This window comes from Vigna unguiculata, chromosome 11 (genome assembly GCF_004118075.2).
Source record: "Vigna unguiculata cultivar IT97K-499-35 chromosome 11, ASM411807v1, whole genome shotgun sequence".
NCBI lineage: Eukaryota > Viridiplantae > Streptophyta > Magnoliopsida > Fabales > Fabaceae > Vigna > Vigna unguiculata.
The window spans coordinates 15,200,281-15,208,042 of NC_040289.1; positions in this window are offsets into that span (position 1 = coordinate 15,200,281).

Below are 7,762 nucleotides of genomic sequence, written 5' to 3' on the forward strand. Positions count from 1 at the left end.
AAATGCAAATTTTAAAGGACAAAGCTACATGGGTCGTGGACCTAAAAGAAAGATCATAAATCAAGATCCAGCTCAAGCGGGCTATGCAGCGGAGTCACCATTCCCCTGTTGACCGCGAGAACCTCTCGCTTCTACTCACATCAATAAATTGATGATCATTGCAAAAAAGAAGTACCACATACAAGACAATCAAACAAGCAAAGGGTAAGCTAGAGCCAAAAACCATTTCATCAAAGAAATCAAATACATATTCACAGCCCATTACACAAACGTCAAACAAGCATGTTACGACCTTTCAAACAATACACTAAGACTCGACTCGACTCATCCGGATACGTATAACCTGGTCAGATTCAGCGGGTGCTTGCACTTGTGGTGGATACTTCTGCTCACCCCGGAGCTATGTGTTACAAGTGTTACAATAAATCAATTTTCCCTCACCACAAGGTTAGCCCTTAAAGAATTTTAGGCCTCCTGCTACTCTCACCACAGGAGTTAGTCCGCTCTAGGTGAGACTAACTGACTCCTTAGAGTGTCAGGATGCAACCTTATCTTGAATCCTTACCTAGTAATACATATGGGACACCACCATGGACACCCACTAGCAGGGGCCATGGGATTACGTCCCGACCACTGAAGCACGACCTTGAGAATCTCACCTAGAGATCCCAAGGAATTACGCACTAACACAGACTACCATTCTTAATTGATCAAACGGATTCAGCATGCATACACACATAGATACATATACATCACATACAAATTCTCATAATTCACCTCTTTCGTATTCCCAGCCAAACCATACCAACTCATTATTCTTGAACCATGAATATGGAACTCCGTCTCATATCATTATCATGTCACATTGATACCAACCCTTTCGTGTCTCATGTCGAACTCATACCAACTCATCATTTCAATTCCATGAATAATCTCATACATATATCATACTCACATCATGTTAACTCATAAGTCACAACTCATACATCATCCCATTCATAAAGTTCATTCAGTTCATATTCTTAAGGTAATACCCATACAAGCATATTGTCAACATTTGAAATTAAGGAAAACATCAAGACTAACCACCTTCTCGCCCAGCTTCTCGCTCAGGCAGAAGGGTCTTGCCGAGGGGAGGAGGACCCTCGCTCAAGCGAGCACCCTTTGCCTAGGCGAGAGCTCGACATTCAGTACAGGGGCCTTGCACGCGTTCTCGCTCAGGTGAGACTCTCCTCGCCTAAGCGAGACGTTCGCTCGCTAAAAAAAAAGCAATGGGTTGCCTGGGCGACCATTCGTGGAAAATAGCTTAGGCGAGCCTCTGTTAATCTTGCCTAGGCGAGACTAGCTCGCTTAGGCGAGTTTATCAGTGCTCGCCACTATTTTCACCTGCAGCAGACACATGCATATCCCAAACAACGATCCCACCATATCATGTATCCATAACAGAAAGCAAAACTCAATCAATCACGAATAACATAGAATAACAAACTTCGCACCACATAAATAGGAGGGTTCTAGCGTTCCTTACCTGGAAAACAAGCTAGCAGCTGGGTCCTTGGGTACTAACAGTGAACGCAACAGCTCCTAGAGTGGATTAGCAAGCTGGAAAACAGGGAAACCAGTTCAAAACGAGCTCACCCCGACTGACCCTAGTTGGAACCACGAAGAAGGAATAAATGGAACTAAGGTACGAGTTAGAACAGACTTACGTGAAGTGGAGGTCTGGTTGGAGTTGACTTGGAGGGGTTGACGGCTAACCCTAGCAGAGCTCTGAAACGAAAAGGGAGGCAGTGTTTAGGTTCAAATTGCAAAGTGAGGCTGAAAGGGAAACCCTAACAGCTTTAGGGCCTTAGCACCCTATGGGCCAGCCTTTAGGCCCAACAGATTAAGGCCAGCCCTTAAACATTAGGGCAGAGAAATGAATCTAGGCCTTACATTTTGCATTTATCTTAATGAGGAACTGTAATTTTTTCTACAAAATTATTAATTAGATTAGAGTTTAGTCTTTTGGTGGATAATAAATTAGTTGGAGAATAATTCAAAGTTTGGTTTTCTGTAAAAAGATAATTATGTTTTGACAAAAAAGACTTACTATTGAGTTGAGAAGAACGATAATTATTTTTAGTAATGATTAATCTTAAAATGAATTCTGCAAGTTTGTGAAAAAAAGAGACTTGAGAAAGAGAAAGAGAAAGAGACTTGATAAAGAGAAATAGAAAGATATTTGAGACTTCAAAATACTGTAAGTCTACTATCGAGTTTACTTTCTTTACAACCAGAGTCATGTTTTATTTTATTAACTCATTCGTTTTATATAGTTAGCTTTAGCAGTGTTTTATATATTATAATTTTTTACTAACTAGAAAATTTGATGCTATTCAAAATCTCAAAAGAAGAGAAGAATTAAGGCTATAATTTTATCACAAAAAGGATCTATGAATAAATTTATAAAAATAAATAAGAAAAATGAATTAGAAAATATAGGGTTTCAACAATGCTCAATAAAGATTAAATGGATTAACCTTATTATCTATTGAAAAAGAAATATTAAATAAAATTAATTATGACAATATAATAAATAATTTTGCATAAAAAAAAACTCAAAGTAAAAATTTTAATCAAAGTCTAATTTTTTAAGTTTGTTTTAGGTCTCCCAAACTCTTGAATCGCCCCTACCAGAAACCATACACGTACACACCATACATATGTCTCCACTAAAAACTTGGTACAATTGCACAAGTCAATGAAATGTAATGGAAGAGAATAAATAAAGACGAAAGAAAATAAAACAAAAGCTCATGTAACCTTATAATAATACCTAGCCATGATTACCTTTATAAGTAAAGTAAAAATTTCTACTAACTAAAACACCAAAACATAGACAACGTATGAATTATATACGTTTAACATATTAGAGAAACTAAAGACAAGAGAAACAAAAACATCAAAAAAATACAATGGAGAATCTAGACCATGCTAGTGAGAAACTTAACGTAAACCAATTTACTTGTGGCCCACGGTTATCTATGAATTAGACCAAAACATGATATAAAACAAGACAAAAATGGCCCCACCCCAAATGCGTGAGTCAAATCAAAGAGAAAGTGAAAGAATCATGCCTAAGGGTGAGAAAAACTTACATAACTTACGTGTGGTCTGCATAGAGTGAACCCAATTGCCTTTCGTAATTAAAAGACAAGACTAAGGAAAGAGAGAGAATGAATTTTATGTATGTTGTGGCCGGTGGCGGATTTTGACCACCATTTCTAGGGGAACCAAAATAATATACTTAAAATTTATATATTTAACATTTTTGTTACTCATTCACTTAAAATTAATACATAATTTAATATAGTTATAACTATATCAGAAAATACACATATCTAAATGATTGTCATTCGTTTTTTCATATTCTTGAACTTATCAAATAATTTAATCATAACTAAATTTTTCAGCTATTTTTTGTTCGATGTATATAATAATATTATATGTAAAATATTCATTTTCCATTTTATTAATGCGCACATATCAATTCAAAAGTCATCACAAACTTTCATTTCATCATTGTTATGCTTATATGATGAGCAACCTTATTGTCTTGTTCTCGTCTTCCCTTCTTTTTTATTAATTTAAAAAAATGAATTTATTCTTTTATTTTTTTATCAATATACCTATCTATAAAACAAGTTTAAGACCAAAATTTTATTATTATAATATAATAAAAAATTGAGAGACATAATTACTGAAAAAAATGTATGATAATCGAGTTACAATTAAAAACCCTCTATAAAAAATCACATAATACATTAATTGCTCTTCTATATTTATAAACATGAATATACAAAAGGCTAATGAGATAAAAAAAAATAGGGCTAAATATTAAATAATTATTGCACTACCAAGTGAGACAAGATAATTTTTTTTTCTTTAAGAATGAGAGAAGATATGAAAAACTAAGGACAGAAATAATGAATTTTTGTTAACTTTTTTTTTTATTCAATAACAAAAAAAATCAGGTAAAGATGAGAGATGAGTACAACACGTAAAAAAACTCAAAAAATAATGTGAAGATAAAATAAAAATCATCTTAACAATTTTATTTTATTATATTCAATTTTATATTGTACTATTTATTAACATTAAATATTATACTTTATAAAAGAAATAAAAAAATACCTAATTTAATTTTCATTAATTTTTAGTGTATTATTATCTAATTTAAAATAATAAATATAATTTAAAAAATTAAAAAATATATAATTAAAAATTTTAAATATATATAATTTAGAAAAAAATTAAAAAAGTTTGGGGGTCGTAGCCCCCGCCTGCTCCATCGAGGCTCTGCCACTGGCCGTGGCCACACCCATGCACTAACCCAACATGCTAAACTTGACAAAATTACAAGGAATGCTACTGCACCCTTAAAAAGATAAAACAATTCTATGATAACATCCTTCTTTTGAGGTATTGGACCCCAACATCATTTGTTGTAGCATTATCCACAATGACACTAAGGACTCACTTCAACTCCTAGTTATTCAAACAAGCCTCAACATGTTTAGCAATGAGCTCCCCGCAATGACCCGTTGTTTGAGAAAAATTCGAAATTTTCTTATGAAGCTTCTAATCATCATCAATAAAGTGAGATGTTAAACTCATGTAGTTTAGGTTTTGGATTGAAGTCCACGTATTTGTAGTTAAGCAAACCCTCCCACACTACTTTGACAGAAAAACCCAATCATAAAGCAAGGAATCTGGTTCACCTGAATTCTCCATTTTCACTCTTTTCTCTATAGTTTTTGTTGCCTCCAATACTACACTAAAGATAGTAGCAGTTCCATCATGCTGACTTCTTATATTCTCAATCAATGTCTATAATATGCATAGAATATTTAATTATAAGCTTCTGACAACAATATACAGACCAAATATTAAAAAAATCATCTCAATCAATTCAATAGAATGGCTTATAAATATGATATCCATGAAAGCTTTACAATTGTCTCTTTAATTTCACATATTCAAGCATATTCAAGCAGTTAGATTCTACATACAAGAGCAAAAGTAGAATGTTTTATGATTTTGGATGATTTTTAGATGTGGTGTTAGAAATTTAATGAGTTAAAAGTTTTATATTGAACAAAAATGAATATGATTAATATGTAAGTGAAAAGAATTGTTTAAAGGTTTTGGATAGAGATGGTTTTAACTTTTAAGGTTTTACTAAAAAGTGATCTTATGATTTATTATATGAACTTGTTTACTGTTAGAATTTCTCACATCCGAATGAAGGAATAATATGTAACTAGAAAAATTATAAACCTATTACAAACTGAATGAAAGAATTTCTCATATGTATATGTACTCTATATCTCACACATACACTTCATTTGCTAAGCAATGCAATGATTGCTTCCACTATCTTTCAACTCTCTAACCACCTTCAGTTTCACCTCCTTAAATCTTTTACATCGTTATTTGGATAAACATAAAATGGGTTAATTTTTTATAAGTTAAAATGAATTTACGTAAAAAATGTTTTTACAAATTAATTTTAGATGTGATGGGTACTTAGATTTTGCCAAAATAACATCATGTTATCATAACATTTTAGATTTCACCAATTTTACCGAATCTCTTTTTACAAACATTATGTGTGCACAAGTTTTTATGTTAATTTAAAATCATTGCTCTAAAACCACAAGAAAGAAAAAAACCATCATATTATTGAGGGAAAATATGCAAGTCAAAAATTTTGAACTTGGGTACAAGACTACTCAATGGAATGTCCACTAAGCTCAGAACATAATTTATTTTTCAAAAATGAAATTGAATTTGATAAGCAACATCATCAGACAACAAAGGTTCAGAAATGAAATTTAATTAATAATAGGTAAAACTCATTAATTTTCCCAAGAAAAAGTTCCTTCTCCTCAGCAACAAGTTATAGGCTAGAACTTCATGGCATCATAAATTACCATGCCTGCATGAAATGATAAATAACATAATGTTTTTTGTTTTTACACTTGACCAACAATAATAGTTCTTTTTCTCCAAATAAATATGTTACTTGTCCTTTCTCTACCTTAAGAAAAAGTCTCATATTCTATTTAATGAAATGCCATGGAATTTTGTAATCTAAGAAAGGATGTTCAAGAATAAATTATGCCCCAAAGAGGAATCAGAATAATAATGAACAAACTTGTATTTGTATCTGAAGATGTTTAAGGTATTCAATAGCTTCATCAAGCATTGAAGTCTTGTCCCTGCCACACAACAATCCTTCATAGTCAAAGAACAATGAATCGTGCAACTCGTTAATCAAGCATTGTAGAAGAAACCAGAGTACATTGTTGGAATTTGGAATTAGATTTTGCAAAACCTTCAATTTCTGATTGATCCTACTCCTCCTCCTTTGCTCTCAACAAACCCCGCACCAAACATAAAAGCCAGAAATGAAAATTACTCAGCCATGAACCAAAGCCCAAACCCAAACATAAAAAAATAGCCATCATATAGTACCAAAACCAAATATCTTTATGGAGCTGCAATTGCATTTATGAAAATCTAGCAAATTCATGGAAAAATAAATACACAACGGTGGTGGTGAAAGAAGCGCAATAGTGAAATTAAAGATCGTAAGTTTAGGAATAAAACCTAATAGAAGCATGTCTCAACAACGACAACAAGGAAGGCGATGAAAAGCTCTGTCTCAATGGTGGTGGTGAAAGAAGTGCAAAAATGGAGTGTATTGTTACCTAGCTAGAAATAGAACACAAATGAAGAAAATTTTAAAAAATTATAGATGGACTTCAGTTCAGTTCAGTGTCTAATTAACCAATAATAATGCAGTTTTTTAAAATTGAACTAATTTACGATTTAGGTCAGTTAACATTATAAGTAGTTCAGATATCCATTTGAGATATAGAAGCCGCCTTGGGACTTATTTAAGTAATTATAATAAATAGGAGCAAAGAAGGGATCTTGACCATACAATTCACATATATTGTCAAATCAAAGAATTTGAGATCCAAGTTTGGCTAAAAGAGTATATCTTCTAGAAAGTGCATCAGCCACAACATTGGATTTCCCTTTCTTGTATTTGATGATATAAGGAAATTGCTCTAGAAATTCAACCCACTTTGCATGCCTCTTGTTGACCTTGTGTTGGCTTTTCAAATAGTTGAGAGTTTCATGATCAGTGTGAATAACAAACTCTTTGGACACAAGATAGTGTTCCCAAGTATGAAGAGCACGCACAAGGGCATACAACTCTTTGTCATAGGTGCGATAATTGAGAGAATGACCATTGAGTTTTTCACTGAAATACACAATTGGATGGCCTTTTTGCAATAACACAGCACCTATGCCAACCCTAGAAGCATCACATTTTAGCTCAAAGGTTTTCTCAAGATTTTGTAGAGCTAGAACTAGCGCTTGGGTGAGTGTAGCCTTGATCTCATCAAAGGCTTATTATTGCCTATCACCCTACACAAAAGGTGTGTCTTTCTTGACATGTTCATTTCAGGGTGATGCAATGGTGGAGAAATGGGGAACAAACCGCCTATAGAAGCTAGCTAGCCCATGGAAGCTACGGATGTCCCCTACATTCTTTGGATTAGGCCATTCTTGGATGGCCTTGATTTTCTCGAGGTCAACATGTACCCCACTTTTATTGACCAGAAACCCTATAAAGATGACACTCTCTACACAGAAAGTGTACTTGTCAATGTTGGCATAGAGTTGATGGTCTCTAAGAAGA